Consider the following 19,391-nt stretch of genomic DNA (forward strand, 5'->3'; position numbering starts at 1 on the left):
TTGCTGCTACCACCATCCTTCCCTGTCATGGGGTTGTACTGTGAGCCCAAGTAAACTCATACTTCCTTAAGTTGCTTTTGTCAGGTATTTTGTCATAGCAACAAGAAAGATGACTAATAACAAGTGTCCTAAGTTTTAGACTAAATTATTCAGCCCATATAAAATTGGGTTTTCTTCCTTTATGTGTCCATATCTATTCAAAATATCTATCCAAAGTTCAAAGTACAGAATGGGGGGGGGGGTCAGGGTGGGTTTGTGGTTAGATTGGGAAATACAAACTGATTCCAGGTTCATTTCATACAGTACTGGATTAAAATGATCTTTAATTTGTCTGATAGTATCACAGAAAACACCATGTTTTACAGAAGGTGCTTACCAGATTTCTGAAGATGGTTATGTTGAGTACTTATTTTTCAAAAGGATTACATAATGCGTTGACTACAAACAGTATGTCTTGATGACTGTTGAGATAATCAGCACATTTATACTTACTGACTCTATACGATGTATTCCTAAATCATTCCTGCTTTTTGGTTTTGCTTCCATAGTTAACTCTTGCTTCTCCTTGTGTGGTGACCTTTCATAAATCCGGTAGATATTTGCCCTACATCTACTGTGGGCTGAGCTCTATGCTAGATGCTAGAACCCGAAGAATAAATACAAAATGGACAGATTCCCTGTCTCCATCAACTTTCAAAGCTGATATGAGAAATAGACTTCAGCAGTGTTTCAGTTTTCTCTTTCTATCTTAATTAAAAGAAAGAGGTATAAAATGCATGTTAGGACCAAACTCAGGTATGAACTCAGAGCCTGTAAGTGATTTGCCAGGTAAAAGAAATAAGGAAAGGAAAATGTAAAATGAGACTCCATCCTATTTTCAGTTTAATATTTGGATAACAGGACTGATCCTCATGCTGTACAAGCGCATATCTACCCTGTGGGAGGAAGCAGTTGTCCACATAGACTGTTCACAAGTGATATGCACTGTTAGTGTGGGGAGGGAATGGAAGTGTACCTCAATAATTACCTAGGAATTATCTAGCATTCACAAGACCCTGGGTTTAAACCCTTGTCCTGCAAAAAGAAAAATAATCCAGAATCTGGAATTTTTTAAATGTATTCCCATTGAAATGCTGATAACTAGTTGTAATTAAAATACTGTGCAGAGCAGAGTATTACCAGCAAAGTGTATCTGGTATAAGTGGTGCCACTTTTCAAGAAGTAATGTGAATTTTAGCAATTAATATGAATACATATAAGACATTTTTATTTTTTCCTAATTATGATGACCAGCAGAAAAACATAGAGGGAAAGAGCATAAACATGCCAGGCCTCTTGCTGTTGCAAACAAACTGTAGACACGTGCCACTTTGTGCATCTGGCTTTACATGGGTGCTGAGGACTTGAATGTAGGCCATCAGGGCTTTAACCTCAGCTATCTCCCCAGCCCGAGTTTTCCTTTTAAAAATATTTGCTACTTAAAATTCACAATTGATTAGACATGTTTAACCTGACAGCCCTGTTTCTAGTACTGTGTAATTCTTCTGAAGTAAAGTTTACCAAATAAGTCTGTGGGTAACCTAAGTGTTTCTTTTCTTTGTCTATTATTATTAATGATGTGTTTGCTTTTTGTTTGTTGCTGTATGCCAAGTTTGTGAGATCTTTAAATAGGAAGTTTTTTTGTTTGTTTGTTTTGGTTTGTTTGGTTTGGCTTTTAAGGCAGGATGTCACTGTGTAGCCCAGGCTGACCTCCACCTTGTGACAGTCTTCCTGCCTTAACCTACCAAGTGCTAGGATTATGAGTGTGAGCCACCCAGCCCAGTTCAAACAGAAAATTAAAAAAGGAAAAAGAAAGAAAGATCTGGGGCTGGAGAGATGGCTTAGCAGTTAAGGTGCTTGCCTGTAAAGCCAAAGAACCTGGGTCCAATTCCCCAGAACCCACATAAGCCAGATGCACAAGGGGGTACATGCGTCTAGAGTGTGTTTGCAGTAGCTAGAGGCATCTTCCTCTCTCCCTCCCTCCCCTCTGCTTGCAAATAAATGAAGAAAGAAAAAAATATTTATTTTAAAAAATCTGGACATCTCTGGGGAAACTTTTTTGTTTAGCCTTTATATATGAACTCCTAAAATGTTATTATATTTTATGATTGTGGCATGAAAAGTAACTGTGCTATGGTTCAAAAAATTTTATTTAGATATTCATCCTCACCTTACCTTCTTACCAGTGTGGCTTTTTATCATTTTTATTGATAATTTTCAAACATGTGTGTAACATGCTTTGACTGTGATCTTCTTCTGCTACCTTTGTTGTTTCCTTACTCGCTCCCCTCCACTAAACCACTTCTTTCTGATTAGTCCCTCTTCTAGCCTGATCTTTTTTTTATTCCCTCATTCATCAGCTATGTCAAAATGTTGATAAGTGAGACACCTTTGTCATTTTTTCCAAACAATTTATCTGTAGAAATATGCTCCTTGTTAAATTGATTCTGGTTCTAACCTTTGAAAGAGCTAGTGTGAGTACTCGGCCTCAGACACTGTCCTCTCTGAGGCCCATGTCACTTTGCAGTTATTTTAGTAACTTTTGGGTTTCTCTTACTCACCATAGTACCCATCTCTATCAATTGAAGAATAAAATGGCTTTGGAGGTAATGAATCGATAACTTGCTGAATTTACTTAGAAAGGCAGTCAACATGCCAGCTAGGGTTCTGGTTTTGTTTTACTGTTTCCAGATGTGTTGATTTAGTGTAGAATGTCCTCCACTATCTCATGTATTTTGAATACGTGGTCCCCAGCTGATGGCATTTTGGGAAAGTTGTGGCTCCTTTGGGTGGTAGAACCTCACTGGAGGAGTTGTGTCATCGGCGGTACACCATGACGATTATTAGCTCAGCCCCACTGGGTGTTCACAGCTAGATTTCTCAGAATACCTCCTTGCTGCTGCTGTGACAGGATATAACTACTCCATTGTGTATTCTATTATGCTCTTCCTGCCATAAGGAAACTTCCCCTTGAAACTCAAAGCAGAAATAAACCTTACCCTCCCATACACTGCTTCTGATTGGGTGTTTGACCCTAGTAAAAAGAAAGTAACTACTTTACCAGGTATAAGAAAATGAACTCTTAAATTTTGCGTAAATAAAACTAAAACAAGATTTGTTAATTTAGCAACTATTTCAAAAGACAAATTACTGGAACTTTTTAATATATGCCCAATATTAGAAAGGACATTGGTTTCTTCTTTGAAATATTCACCTAACTAATTGGCATAAGAGTAAAGTGAAAGAGTGGAGACTTGTCAGGGAGCAGAAGCTGTAGATCTTGACTGTGATCTTCTTCCGCTACCTTTGTTGTTGCCTTACTCTCTCCCCTCAGATCTGTAGAAAGAAAGCTGAGCAGCAAGTGTGTCCCAACATTTTTGAATGCTTGGATAAGGAATGCATTTTCTAGCTTTAACGAACTCTAGCAAAGTTGCTTAAATAAGTACTAATTCCAAAGAAACTACCTAGTGTCTTTGTTTTTATAATTGCTTTTCATGGCTTGTTTGTAGTAGCCAATAGGACGTTTATGTGATAAGAAAGGGAGAAAAGGGGTCTGGAGAGATGACTTAGCATTTAAGGCATTTGCCTGCAAAGCCAAAGGATCCTAGTTCAATTCTCCAGAACCCACATAAGCCAGTTGCACAAGGGGGCGCACGCATCTGGAGTTCCTTTGTAGTGGCTGGAGGCCCTGGCAAGGCTGTTGTCTCTCTTCTCTCTTGCTCTCATGCTCTCCCTCCCTCCCTCCCTTCCCTATCCCTCTTTCTCTCTCTCAAGTAAGTAAATAACATATTTTTTTAAAAAAGAAAGGAAGAAAAAGGAAAACTTTGGGGGGAGATTTTTAACATTCAAGGTGTCCTTAGAGAAATTGAGAGAGAAAATTATAAGATGTTAATGCATACACAGGATTATCTGGGCACACAAACAGGGCTATCCTCATTCCAAACAATTAGCTTCTAGAGTGCTCTTTTTAATAATAAAAAAAAAATGCTTATTAGGGAGAGAGAGAGAGAGAATGGGTGTGCCAGGGCCTCTAGCCACTACAAGTGAACTCGAGATGTATGTGCTACCTTGTGCATTTGGCTTATGTGGGTACTGGGGAATCGAACCTGGGTCCTTAGGCTCTGCAGGCAATTACCTTAACCACTAAGCCATCTCTCCAGCCCTACTCCTTTCTAGAAATGGAATCAAAGGACTTTGTGTGGTTCTCCCAGGTGCCAAATTTTTAGACAGTATGAACAAGCAGTCTCTGGAGTACAGATATGAATAAGCTGCCTCTGGAGTAAAAATACTTTAGAAGAATTTGACCCCAAAATTTGCTGAAATTATTTACTTAAAAAATAGTTACCATGCTATAAACATAGGTTCATATAACTGCTTGCATTTAACAGTAAGTCCTGATGTACACAATTTCTGTAATTCATTTAGTCCACGTGTAATTCTCCCATCCAAGTACTAACCAAGCCCAAACCCTGCTTGGTTTCTGTGATCAGATGAGACAGGGCGCATTCAGGGTGGTGTAGCCATAGACTCCCTCTCTTATTCTGATGATGGACTCATTTCCATTTTTTCCCATTACTGTGTTAACACAAATGGATATTCTTGACTAAACCTCTTGGTCTTGCTTACATAAGGCAGCAATATCTGGGAAAGAGTCGGTTTTCAAATCACATTTCTAAATGTAAGAAATTTGCTGTTTTCCTTAAAGGTCATTCAAAAAGAAATGAAATTAGGCAGGAATGCTAGGCAGAGAACACAGGTAGAAATCAGTTACCCTATGTTGGCATTTGGGCCATCTTTCCCAACTTCTGGAATGAATACTGACTGTACACATCAATTGCCTTTTTCAGCTGAGGATCATTTTTACAAGTTAGAAATCTTTCTCTGTTAATCTTAGCAATTCTTTCAGAATTGAGTAGAGTTGAAAATATAATTCAAAATCTGTTACGGAAATGACAGGTGACATTACCTTTAGTGTCTGTAATTCTCACCTCAGTGGCACTCCTGTTCATGGATTTGCTCCCGCAGCATGGGAAGATCCCATCAGCTACTGTTAACTTCATAGAGGTTCAAGACATAACACAACATAGGTCTCTGAATTTCCTTCTTGGCTTCCTTCATAATCCTTTGTGTTAGCTGACATCATCTACCAAGTGCTTGGGTATGAGAATAAACTTCTTTTCTTGAAAACTAATAGTAACACAGTTGGGGACCAACTATGTTTCTTTTCACCATTTGTAAAGTCTTTTTACCTAACAGAATGTTTTGGTTTCCTGCATATAAAAGAAAATGAGAAAATGCAACATAACTTTGCTAACTATGGTCATAATGATATTTCATATGTCCAGCTGTATCTGCTTTTTCTAGGAGGAAAGCATAGATCCTGATGATAATGGGAGAAACTCATTTTTGAATATTACTCTCTCCCTCATTATGTTTGCTCTCTTTGTGTAAATATGCCACATGTACCATTTCACCACAAATCTTTTGCTGCTTTAACCTTGAGAACTGGGATTGATTTGTGAATTTGCTCAGATTTGTTTTGTCCTCTTGAACTTCAGCACCTCTAGTCGAAGCTCTTAATTCATGCTGTTTGCTCCCCCTTGAGTATTTGATAATAGAAATTTTTCTGAAAGCAAGGTGACCTGAACTACCATTTGTTCCAAACAATGTCTATTATTTACTTTTTTTTTCTTTTGCATTATTTACTTTTAAGTGACATCCTTTGACTAATAGGGCACTAAACACCTTAAAAATCCATTTAGCTTTTAAAGCATGCTGCTAAAGGTTTAGAATCGTAGTTGCTGAACGTTGCTTCTGTTCAGAGTCTTGGAGTCCATGACTTCTTTAGAAAATGGTCTTCCCTAGCTCATTACTTTCTATTTCTCTTCAATGAGCTCCTTGCACTATGCTCAGCCTGTAGCATCTAACAGCTCTTCTCCCCCTGCAATCTGCCACTCTAATTTCCAGCCTCTGGAGATCTGATCTCTTCTCATGTTCTGACTTCCAAATTACTGAGATGCTTTTAAATACAACTAACACAGAGCAGATTATTGAGCGGTGATTGAGTCAGCTGCTTGCCCAAGCTTATGAATTTTGAAATGATCAAGCTACTGACCAGGAATTTTTGACTACAGCTCAGAAGGAAAGCCAAAGAAGGGGCATTTATAATAAGACTGTTGTCATTATAAAATGAACTTCACACTGTTTCTATGGAAAATACTTTTACTTTCAATGGGAGTGTTATCTTTTTACCTTTATTTCCTATTTGCAAAAAAGTACTGTGCGTGATTTATTTTCTATATTGATTTAGTAAAAACCAGTAAGTTCATTATATCTAAAAAGGTAACTTAGCCAGGCGTGGTGGCGCACGCCTTTAATCCCAGCACTTGGGAGGCAGAGGTAGGAGGATCGTCATGAGTTCTAGGCCACCCTGTGAATACTGAGTGAATTCCAGGTCAGCCTGGGCTAAAGTGAGGCCCTATCTCGAAAAGCCAAAAAATAAATAAATAAATAAATAAAATAAAAATAAAAAGGTAAGCTAATGACAAAAATTTTGTTCCATATGACTGCTTCTTAGAATGTTTTCTAAACGTGTTGGGGAGATGGTTCAGCGGGTAGAAGACGCGCCTTGCAAGCGGGAGGACCCGAGCTTAATCCCTAGCACTCAGATGAAAAGCTAGGCATGGCCACACGCCAGTAGGTTCTCAGAAGAGAGGAGGGTTGAGGATTGGTGGCCTTTTCAGTGCTGTGTCGTCATACAGGGAGAGTGTTGCCAGCTGTCAGAAGTATGGATGTACAGTTGTCACCCATTGGGATGGGCTTAAAACTGTTTCTGATTTTTACTGCTTAACAGCAACAAAGTTAGGGTAAACTTCCTAGCCTGGCACCTCTCAGAAATAAGCTATCTCAGCTTCGGTCTGTTCTTGAAGAGAGGAAGAGAGGAACACCTTGAGTTTGATAGCACTGCATCGCACACTAGATGGTGTGGCCACCCCAGTTTGCCTCACTTCCCAGTGTCTCACAGTGCGCGCCTTTCTTTCATTCGTACGTGTGTGCACAGCCGCACAGTGTGGGCATTGTGTGCAGTGTTTATCTCACACACAAGTAACACTGCCTTTCTAAACTGGGCTCTTTTTATGTGGGTTTGGCTTTGTTTTTTAAGCTTTTGACACCATCACAAATCCCTTTGAGAACCTGCCAAGCACCTTTTCCTGGAAAATGTATATATTTTTAATAGCATTTCTTGGTTTCTCAGATTCCCACAAAGGTTTCGTCCCTGTTCTTCAGAGCTGCCTCTGGTCAAAAAGAGACATTCTCAGTCAAAATCCTCACCTCTGGAACCATAGGCTTCACTTGCAGAATGTTAAACAGTACCAACAAAATAGCCATTTATGACAGAAAGCAAGTGTTTTGTAGGCCAGACATAATGGTACACACCTGTGATTTCCCCCAGCACACGGGAGGTGGAGGCAGGGAGATCAGGTGTTCAAGGGAGTTCTTGGCTATTAGCAAGTTCAAGGCGGCAAACCTGGAATATGTAAGATCTTGTCTCAAAAATTTTTTCTGAATGTGTCAAGTTTAAGAGCAGTGGTTGAAATGGATGGGACAGACAGGTGCCATGTCCACAAAGACACAGTGACTCTTTCTAGGCAGCAGTGGAGGGCAGTGGAATGGGGCTTGGCTTAACTTGCAATCCTGTATTCTCTGCTCTACCTCCAAATTTTATTAATTAGGGATGGTTCCGCTTTTAACCACTGTGAGAAAGCTGGGTTAATTTATAAAATCTAAAGATAATTATGACACTGTAGGCTCTCTCTGATTAGTTCTCTGCTGCCCTCAAGTTTCTCAAGAAGATCTGGTGGTGGTGGGTCTCTATATCACATATCTGGATAGGTTTGGGAAAATGCAGATGTCTTGGCATGCACCCCAGAGTTTCTGAGAGCCCTCCTGAGCTAGGACCAGAAGCTTGCATTTGTAAAACATCCTCACGTGATGTGATGCCGCATGCTAAGGAGCACATTGAGAGCCACCACTGGAAGCCAAGTCCCCATCCCTACAACTTACACAGTGATCACAAACACCAGTTTAGTCCTTACATTATGTGCTTCACTCAGTGATTTAAGTTGAGTTAAGTAGTAATTTATAATGAGTTGAAAGCAGGAAATAGCTCTTGATTTGTGACTCAGAAATTCGATTTCCATAATTAATACCAAGGAATATATCCTGTAAAAAAGACAAAAATTTAGCTATAGCAGTTTTCACTGGACCTATTTATAATATAATAGTAAGAATATTTGGTGGTGCACACCTTTAGCCCCAGTACTCGGGAGGCAGAGGTAGGAGGATTGCCATGAGTTTGAGGCCACTCTGAGACTACGTAGTGAATTCTAGGTCACCCTGAGCTAGAGTGAAACCCTACCTTGAAAAACAAAAAAAAAAAAAAAAAAAAAAAGACATACATTACCCAAAGATCTACTCAAGGTAATTAATTTAATACATTTGCTATGTTCCATTGTTAGGTTACTGTAGTTATTGTAAGTAATTCATGGAATAATTTTTGATGGTATGGAAGGTTACTTGTAGCACATTAAATGGAGGAAAAAAGTACCAAAAAAGTATCTTGGGATTTTTAATAAGTATATGTTGAAATAGATGTGAAAAACTCATGATATTAATAGTGCTTATTTCTGAATGGTAGATATGGGTTGAATGTAAATGACACCCCCACCCCCAGCTCAAGTGCTTGTGATTAAGCTTCCTACTTAGCCCAACTAGTGGTCCCTTTGTGATGTGGAGCCTTGCTGGAGGAGGTGTGTCGCTGGGAGTGGATCTTGGGGTTGATGAGTCCAGCTCTACTGCATGTTCAGAGCTAGCTCACTCAGATGACTGCCTTCCTGCCATGTGTGGACATGTGATGCCTCAGCTGCTGCTGGGCTGTGATGAAGCTTCCCCTAGAAACTTCACTGAAGAGTGGGGAACGAAGCTTCTCAGCTCACCAAAGCAGTGGCCTCTCCCTCATGAATCAGTTTAGACCAGAGCAGTGGAAATATAGGGGTAGGATTTGGGAAACAGTTTTTTCTACTGTAATTGTTGACATAGAAACACAGCTCTCACCTCAAAAGGAATAAGAGATAGCTTATTCTGGAGCCAAATAGGAGTGACTGTGGCCCAGGAATACAGATTTGGGTTCCTCTAAATACCATATTCCAACATGGTTGCAGTTTCATGAAGTTTTTTTTTTTTTTTTTTTTTTTTTTTTTAATAGTAGCAGAACAAAGAACGTAACAGATCCAGGCACATTCTTGTTTTTGTGGTGCTAGAGCTTCACACATGCCAGGCAAGAGCTCTGCACTTGAGCTGTGGGCCTCAGATGTTATCTCATGACAGGCAGCCTTTGGGGTCCATTTGTACATTCTGAAAAGGATTTTATCAGGATGTTAGGTAAAACAGAGGTTCTCAGTGGATGGCTATTAAGGGTGTTAAATGTAGCCCAAAATAATTTCTGTCCCTACCTGCAACATTCCAGCTCTCCACAATTGCAGAAGTTCCAGTCAGCCTTGTAGAATCCTTAACACGTGTGTGCTTTTTGTTCTAGGAACTTGAGTTCTCATTGCAGTGCTAGGAATGAAACCCATGGCCTTGTGCTTGCTAAGCAAGTGCATTACCACTGAGGTCCATCACTCACCCTTCATTTTGCTACTAATCTCATCTTTTAAAAATTTATTTGATAGAGAGAGAAGCAGAGTGAGAGAGGGTGGGCGTGCCAGGGCCTCTAAGCCACTACAAAGCAACTCCAGATACATGCCACCTTGTGCATCTGACTTACGTGGGTACTTGTGAATTGAACCTGGGTCCTTAGGCTTTGCAGGCAAGCACCTTAACTGCTAAACCATCTCTGCAGCCCTGCTATTAACCTCAATTTCACCAATCAGATATTTCCCTAATATGCTTCATTTTCAGGATCTTATTGAAAATAAGCACATTCTGTTTGGAAGTTCTTAAATGCTTTGAGCTATGTCGAATCAGTTGAGAATGAAAAGAGACTGGGGAAGAAGAAAGGACAGTGAATAAGCTAATAGCTGCTAACATTTGGTTAGCTCTTGCTGTCCATTTTTCTCTTTCTCTCATTATGTGCCTCTAAAAGTCCTTTTCATTTTTTCCCTCCCTTGTTTTTGAGTTTTTCTTTTGCTAATGAGTCTCTCATTACTACGAAATGAGTCCACTGGTAGAGGACCAGGAGGCTTGAGGCATCAGCCCCGTCAGGTACTGGGGAACTGAGGTTTCCTCCACCACACACGCTTCATTCCCGCCGGCTCTGAGCCTCCTGGTGTCTCACAGCAGCTGTGGAGGCAGCTAGCCCCGTGGAGACCTTCCCCAAGATGCCCCAGCATGCCGCTCCTGCCCCCCAGGATTGCGGTGCTCCAGCAGCCGGAGCTAAGCCCTTGCTTTCAGAAGGACAGCTAAGGGTGTTTTAGCACTAACCTAATGGAAGACTCATGTAAATGAGTCTGAATAATTTCAAATTATTTTTCTTGTAAGTCAAAGGTATTTCATGATAATTTGCTAGGGTGGTGAATTTCATTTTCCTATAAATCAAATGTATCAAGAAGATACTTCTCATTAAGTTACAACCCTTTCACCTAATAACCGGTGAAAATGACTGTATATAGAAACACAAAAATAGAAAGGAATGCAAGTTGATCTCCAAAGAAGAGAGTTCATTTTAGATTTTGGAAGTAAAAAAAAAAAAAAAAAATACACACACACATCACATGTCTGCACACATATGGCTAAGCTAAGTGGTTGGCTATTTTGGAATTTTGCTTTCCAACTCAAAAGCCATAGGACATAACATGTTTAAATTTTCACCTAATTTCACTAAGACATGTTAAGTGATCCATCTTCCTCAGGAGTCTAGAACATATTTTCTGTATGTTTCTTAAGGATTAAATGGGGTGTGTGTCTCTCCCTCCTTCCTTCCATCTCTCCCTCTCTTCCTTGCTGTCTTTGAAGCCCTGGGCTCAGGCCATCCTTCTGCTTCTGCCTCCTGAAAACCTGGTGTGGCGGACGTGTGCCACCATGCCTGCCTCCAATATGTTGCTTTTTTGTCTTGTTCCTTCCCACATAGGATCACTTGGAAAACATTTGAAATTTTGAATTCTTTGGCTTATAACCCTAAGAAGTACAAAAATTATTCATAAAAAATTATTCATAAACTTTTTAACTTACATTCCCAAACTAAAGTCTAAAGTAGAAAGTTTTTTGTTTTTTTAATCATAGCTAATACCCTTAGATCAGAGTAACAAAGCCATGTTTGCTGATATTTTACCAGTACACATCATCTTTCCTTTGCTTGCTCATTTTTATTTATTTTTTTAATTTTTTTTTTGCACGTGTTGGTGAGTTGTGTGGTGTATGCACATGTGTGTGCAGATGCATGTGCCTCATAGACACACACGGAAGCCATAGAAGAACACTGAGTATCCTTCCCCAGCCAAGCTTTTTTTCCTTGAGTCGGAGTCTCTCACTGAACCTGGAGCTGCTGTTTGCAGTCAGACTGGCTGACAGCCCCGGTGATTACCCAGTCTCTGCTCCCCACAGGATTGTGGTTAGAGGCATGTGTGGCTATGCCCAGCTTTTTTTTTTTTTTTTTAAACATAGGTGCTGGGGATCTAATGAAAGCCCTTTCGGGACCTCTTGCTTGAGTAGCAAGTACTTTGACCCACCGAGACATTTCTGTAGCCCCTAGTCTTCATTGTTTTAAAGATAGTGCAGTCTTTGTTTGGTTTGTATAAATAGCTAATTGAGCTTAACTAACTGCCACTCAATTTAAAGTAGCAGCTGCTGTTACATTTTGTCTTAATCCAGGTTTCCAAAGGAAACTGCACCTGACGTTTTCCTCTGTCCCCCACATACACCAGGTACATGTGCGCGCATACCTGCACACACATGTGCATATGCAACACACATGCACATGCAAAAAACCCCTGCATATCTTTGATATAATCGTGGTTTTCAAATATCAACTCACCAAATTTCATACCCTGGAAATCTTGAGATAAATTATACCTTCATCCAGTTAATATTTTTTATCTCACTGAAGAGTTATATGTCTGGATTTGGAGAAAGTGTAAGAAGTCATTGCAATAAAATTAGTCACAAAGCATGTTTTAATAGCCCAAGCGCTGTCTGTCCCATCATTGTTTTTGCAGAGAAGAACCGGAACTACACGGAGAGAAACAAAGCCTCCCTGATGGCTTGGTTGCAACTTAATGCAGCTCCCATGGAGGCAGCCAGTTATTTGACATCATGGCCATTAGCATATACAAGTCCTGTCCCAGCACTTCCGTAAGAAGCATAGCTCAGTAGATGAAAGCTTCTTGGACAAGGTTTTCTCTCATTTAGGTTCCGATTCTAGATTCTTCTCACTAAAAGCTGTGCTGTACTTTCTAGAAACACTTTGTGAACATGTGGGATATACTAGCCCAGATGGTTTGTCCATCTAGAGGCAGAGCTGTGCTATCAGAAGTGACCAGTAGATTCCCTTGCCTCTCCCAGACATCCCACCTTAAAAATACCTCGAATATCCAAGTGTTTGGCCTCTAACATTGTGTGTGCATTCCTGAAATATCACTCCGTAACATTACAGATCTTATGAGGGAAATGGGTTAAAAGGAAGAATACTCAAATTTAGTGGAACTTTATGGTCAGAGCAATTCTGCTAAAATGAATAGTGTGATAAAATCCATACCACACCCTTGGCTTTTGGGGTTCATGCTTTCTCCTTCAAAATCTGTGTCTTCGGAAACACTGGTTTTTAGTGAAGATAAGTTTATCAAGATTCAGTATTTGACCAGCCATTGTTTATATTTTAAACACAGTAAAGAAGTGTCCTTTAGAGCTTATTCATCGTTCTCTTGGCTGTCTTCACTGGCCTTGCAGTGGGGAGCATAGCAGTTCTGAAATTTCCACCTTGTTTAAAGGAAGAATTTTCTAGAGTCCTATTTTGTTAAAAGCTTCTCTGTGTTACTAAGGTTTTCTGTGTGTGTGTGTGCGTGTGTGTGTGTGTGTGTGTGTGTGTGTGTGTGTGTGTATTTTTTTATGAGAGAGAGAACAGCCATGCAACAGGGCCCCCCAGCTACTGCAATCAACCTTCATACGTATGTGCCATCTTGTGTGCACATGTGACCTTGCATGCTTGGTTACCTTGTGTGTCTGGCTTATGTGGGATCCGGCAGGTTGAACATGGGTCCTTGGGTTTCTGCAGGCAAGCACCTTTACTGCTAAGCCATCTCTCAAGCCCATGGTTTGCTTTTAATAAGAAAACTTGGCCCAGGTTGCTTCAAACAATTATTGTGCTACAAAAAAAAAAAAATACATATGAACTAATAACACAACTTCTGTGTGGCATAACTGTTCAATGTACCCAGTGTATACAGGCCAACTCATGCTAAAAGACCAATGTCAATAAGAATTAATCTCTACATTTTATTAAATATTTCTCTTTTTTCAGTTGGCTATCTATAGAATAAGACTTTGTTCACCACAAAATAGATATCTCCTTTCCTAAATTTATAGAGAACATGACGTTTTTCCCTAATCAAGAAACAATTTTTTACTATTATCCATGAAATGTTTATCTGTTTATACTTATATTGACTTACAAAGTCACAGGATTGTCATAACAGATTTTTATTAGAACAGTAGTCTCGCATAAAACACATTCTAGCCACTCTAGAGAAATTATATCAGGATTTCTATATAGAAAACATCAATGTGTTTTGAAAACTCCAGAGCTAATTCACTAAGGACCATCAGGGCTGAGAATCTGTGACTGCCTGAAAGTAAAAATATGTAAAGGTGTTCATTAGAGTGTCATATTTAGTGTATTTAAACCTCACCAGTGAAGTCAATGCTAGTAAGATTAACTGCAGGCAAAATTCATTGCTTGTTGTCACATAAGTAATGTGAATCATGTGCCATTTAGGCTAACCTGATTCTTTCAGAGATGAGAATCAGATCACTTTTCATTGCATTTTTATAACTGCCTATAAATTATAGGAAAGGTGGTACTGTGAATCTGCAGGGATGAGGTCTGTTGTGTCTTGTCAGGATGTCCAGCATTATTTTTCTCCCTCATCTTTCATCTTTGAAGTCAGCTTTTCTTTCTGATATTGTCAGATATTTGCAGAAGATTATGTTGCTATGGAGATAGGCTTTGTGATACTCAACATATGGAAGATTATGTATCAGGGGGCTAGTTCTTATGGTACTAAACTTCAGGGAAACAAATTTGAGAAATGCATATATATGTATACAGACATATTTTTTTACTTCTATTTTTTGAGTAAGAGCCTCACTCTAGCCCAGGTTGCTTGAATGTGTGTTGCTCCTCCTATCTCATTCTCCCAATTGCTGGGATTGCAGGTGTGAGCCATCATGCCCAGCAAAGGAATATTGGTTTTTTTCATATTTTTTATTTATTTGCTTATGAGAAAGAGAGAGAGAATGGGCCCACCAGGGCCTCCAGCCACTCCAAATGAACTCTAGACGCATGTGCTACCTTATGCATCTGGCTTATGTGGGTCCTGGGGAATTGAACCTTGGTCCTTAGGCCTTCCATCCCGGATATAGATTTTTAACGTCGTAAACATGAGTGACTTTCAGCTGTCTGGCAGAAGCTTTAACAGACTACTAATAACCCTATCTTCATAAAAAGCAATCCAAACCAAGTAACTTGAAGGCAAGAATTTTGTAAATGCCTATGATAAGACCAAACCACCTGCCTTTCAGGCTGACTGGAGATGGAACTCAGGAAGCAAATCCCATAATTTGGTGTTCCTCTTGCTGAACAAGCTCATTCTGTTCTTCGTTCTTCGCAAAGGTGGAGCTTTTGACAAGCTAGGTTATGCTACATATGTGCATGAACGTCGCCAGCCTCCTTGATAGGAAGAATGTGGGCTCCTACAGGCCAGTTCTAATTTTCCCTTTGCTTCTTCTTTTTTTTCTTTTAAAAAAAATTATATTTATTTGTTTATTTGAGAATGAGAAAAAAAAGTGGGCATGCCAGGGCCTTTGACCGCTGCAAACTAACCCAAACACAGGCACCACTTTGTGCATCTGGCTTACGTGGGTCCTGGGGAATGGAACCTGGGTTCTTTGGCTTTGCAGACAAGTGCCTTAACCACTAAGCCATCTCTCCAGCCCTTCTCTTTGCTTCTTAGCATCTGGCCTTTCACCTGAATATGGGTAGGAAGAGGAAGTTTCTAGGAAAAATGAGTTCATGAAATTGTGGCCATACAGTGAATATCAGCTAAGGCTTTGCCTAATTTAAATAAAGCTTTTATTTCATAATACTGGGACAAAGAGAATTTATTATCCTCAAATCCTTTAGAGCCTTATTATAATAAAGTTCTTTCATTATGGACAAGGCTGTTATCAGGAGGGTTTTTTTTTGCTATTTCAACAATTAAAATCATTGGGGTAGTAGAATGACCAGTGCTTTTTTCTTGGGGGGGTGAGGTAGGGTCTCACTCTAGCTCAGGCTGAACTGGAATTGACTGTGTAGTCTCAGGGTGGCCTCAAGTTCACAGCAGTCCTCCTACCTCTGCCTCCCCAAAGGAATGCGCCACCACACCTGGCTGAATTTTTTAAGTAAATACTATCACATTCTAGTTTCACTGTATTAACAACAAGCTATCTTCTAAAGAACTTAGACTACATTACTAATTGCTAACTTTAATCTCAAAAGATTTTTAAAAAATGGCATAGTTTCTTAAGTTTACAATTCAGTATTTGCTATTTAAGATGGCAAAGATTATTTGCTGGAAGATCAGATATATTTTTTTCCTGTGGATTTTCTCTAGATGAAAAATCCATTCCACATAGATAGTGATTTGAAATTACCACTTAACTCTAAATTATTAGTGTGTTTAAGACATAAGCCAGAGAAAAGTATTTTTATAGTTGACACACCCTAAAAAAAAAATTTTAAAAACAGAGCCAGTGGAGGTGACGCACACCTTTAATCCCAGTACTTGGGAGGCAGAAGTAGGTGGATCACTGTGAGTTCAAGGCCACCCTGAGACTACATAGTGAACTCCAGATCAGTCTCAGCTAGATTGAAACCCTGCCTGGGAGGGGGGGGGTGCGAGGGTTTCACTTCCCATTTGGTAGAAAACAAAAACTTTTTTTTTCAAGAAACCATACATTTTAGAAAGAGAGATATTTTACTGCAAAGGTTTGAGAAATTCAGGTGTTCTGATACAATTTTTAAAACTTTTATTTTTATTTATTTATTAGAGAGAGAGGGAGAAAATGGGTGCACCAGCACTTATAGCCACTGCAAATCAACTCCAGATGCATGAGCTACCATGAGTGTCTGCCTTACGTGGGACCTGGAGAATCAAACCTGGGTCCTTAGGCTTCACAGGCAAGTGCCTTAACCACTAAGCCATCTCTCCAGCCCCTGATACAAAATTTTAAATATAGAATTCAAATAAGTAATGTGTAGCACTTTTGAAAGTCTGTTATTTATTAATGTGGGTTTTTTGTGCCTAAATGTCAGTCTTTATCTGTTTTGTAAACACCATTATTGTATAACAAGTTATTCATATTAATGAATCAAAACATCATGCACAAAAATAAAAATATGACTTAGTGATTTAATTTTTCAAATATAAATATATTAGTGTCACCAGAAATCTATGATTCTATCACAAACACTAATTATAATTAATAGGAAGCATCAGTAGATAATTTACAGTTTTCTGACTGCCAACCCATTTCATTAAATTGCTAACTGGACTAGTAATTCTAATATAGTTCCCTGTCAAATTAAGTCAATTAAACTATGTTAAACTTAACCTCGGTGGATGCATTGTGAAGTTTCCACCAGGGCTGTGCTGATTTATGACACCTAAGTAAGGCAAGCCAATGAAGCAGTCGGGTCTTCCTGAGTCACAATCATCTTCTTGTCCTTTCCATCTTTTTACTTGCAGAGACGAACAGTAAGAGTAGTTACCCATTCTTGCCAGAAAGCAGCCTGTTTGTCAGTGTCTCTTGTTGCACTAGCATTTCAATGCTGTTGGCAATGTTTTTCTGATTAATTAAATGTACCATTAAGGTTAAAATTTTAATACCTTTTTTGTTTATTTCCACTGAAAAGTCATTCTGCGTTCTGCCCATAAAGGGGAATTCTAATTTAATGTTTTTTTAAAAATCAGGGTGGTGACTCACCTGTAACGCCAGTACTTTGTAGATAGAAGCAGAAGAATCAGGAGGTCAAGGCTAGTCTTACCTACATAGTGAATTTGAGGTCAGCCTGAGTTACATGAGACTGTCAAAAAAGGGGACCTGAAAGGGGGTGGGGGGAATAAAGTCTGTTAGTACCCATAAACTTGCCTGTTTGTTTTAAATTTTTGTTTGTTTATTTTTATTTATTTGAGAGCAACAGACACAGAGACAAAAAGGCAGACAGTTAGAGAATGGGCATGCCAGGGCCTGCAGCCATTGCAAATGAACTCCAGATGCATGTGCCACCTTGTGCATCTGGCTTACGTGGGTCCTGGAGAATTGAGCCTAGAACTGTGGTCCTTAGGCTTTACAGGCAAGCGCTTAACCACTAAGCCATCTCCCCAGCCCTGTTGTTGTTTTAAATATGGAACGTGAGCTGGAGAGATGGCTTAGTGGTTAAAGTGCTTGCCTGTGAAGCAAAAGGACCTAGGTTTGAGTCCCTAGGACCCACAGAAGACAGATGCACAAGGTGGTACAGGCATCTGGAGTTCATTTGTAGTGGCTGGAGGCCCTAGTGCCCATTCTCTATCTGCTGCTTTCCCCCCTCCCTCCCTCCCTCTCTCTCTCTCTCTCTGTCTCAAATAAATAAAATATTAAAATGAAAAAGAAATGAAACACTTCACAAATTTGCATGTCCTTGCGCAGGGGCCATGCTAATTTTCTCTGTATCCTTCCAATTTTAGTATATGTGCTGCCAAAGCAAGCACATAAGCTTGTTTTTTAAAATATTTTATTTATATGCAAACAGCGAAAGAGAGCAATAATGACAGGGAGAGAGAGCATGAGACAGAGCGAGGGAATATGGGCATGCTAGGGCCTTTGCCACTAAACAAACTCCAGATGCATGTGCTTCAGGATCAAGCACCTTTAACTGCTGAGCCATCTCCCCAGCCCCCATAAACTTATTCAAATGAAGTGTACATATCTAGCCTTAAATTTCACTTAGAGCCCCAGCATCGCTGTTCCTGGCCCTGCCAAAGTAAGAACTGGTCACCTTAACTTAAATGTTCGGAGTATTTTCAAGAGTATAGTGTAGAAACAATAGGAAATACCCTTTATGTTAAAAAAAAGATTTAACACATGTCCTTTTGGAGTCTAACTCTCCCATTGACAGTAAGTATTCCAGGTGTAGAAAACATTTCTTTTTTAAAAAATTATTTATTTGAAAAAGAAAGAGAGACAATGGGTGTGCCAAGGCCTCCAGCCACTGCAAAGGGACTCCAATGCATATACATCTGGCTTATGTGGGTCCTGGGGAATCAAACGTGGGTCCTCAGGCTTCTCAAGCAATTAACTTAACTGCTAAGCCATCTCTCCAGTCCCGTTCCTAATATTTCTTACAGCTGTCTCTTACACTATTGTTACTATTGCATTACTAAATAAATACAACTAGTTCCTCTTTATAGAGTGAATTAAGCAGATATCATGTGTAAACCAGAAATGCACATGATCTGTCACTGTGTTAGTTACTTTTCTAATTGTTGTGACCATCTGCCTGACCAGGAGGAGGAAGATTTATTCTGCTTCCCACTGAGAGTGCAGGGAAGGTCCCTGGCAATGGGAGCGTGAGGTGTTTGCTCACATCCTTGCGGATCCGGTAGAACAGACAGAACAATGGCACTCACCTCTGCCTTTTTCCTTTTTATAAACTCTGCCCATGGGATGGTGCCACCCACCTACAGGGTGAATTTAATCCTCTCTGGAAACATTCTCACAGACATCCCAAAGGTCTGCCTCACTACCCAAGCCATTTCTTTTTTGGGGGGTGTGGGGGATGGTTTTCGAGATAGAGGCTTGCTCCCTAGCCCAGGCAGACCTGGAATTCACTGTGTAGTCTTAGGCTGGCCTCATGGTGATCCTCCTACCTCTGCTTCCTGAGTGCTGGGATTAAAGGCATGCACTACAACGTCAGGCTGCAAAGCATTTCTTAATCCAATAAAGTTAACAGTGTTAATTAGCCATCACAGTGTCTAAGAAATGAATACAGTGTACAATTTAGTTTCCTATGTGTTGTGTGTGTTTGGTGTTCCTTTGCAGTGGCAGGAAGCCCTGGCATG

The 19,391-nt window shown here is 39.8% G+C and overlaps 1 protein-coding gene and 1 non-coding gene across 3 annotated transcripts in view; one reads left to right on the forward strand and one right to left on the reverse strand.

Moving 5' to 3' along the window:
- The window catches only part of Znf277 (zinc finger protein 277), a 135,043-nt gene that overhangs the window by 37,608 nt on the left and 78,044 nt on the right, over positions 1-19,391 (forward strand). The gene's annotated exons all lie outside the window — the stretch shown is intronic.
- On the reverse strand, positions 17,938-18,041 carry LOC123455392. The gene has a single exon (XR_006633881.1). It is a non-coding gene; the product is annotated as a U6 spliceosomal RNA (small nuclear RNA).

This window comes from Jaculus jaculus, chromosome 16 (assembly GCF_020740685.1).
Source record: "Jaculus jaculus isolate mJacJac1 chromosome 16, mJacJac1.mat.Y.cur, whole genome shotgun sequence".
Lineage (NCBI taxonomy): Eukaryota > Metazoa > Chordata > Mammalia > Rodentia > Dipodidae > Jaculus > Jaculus jaculus.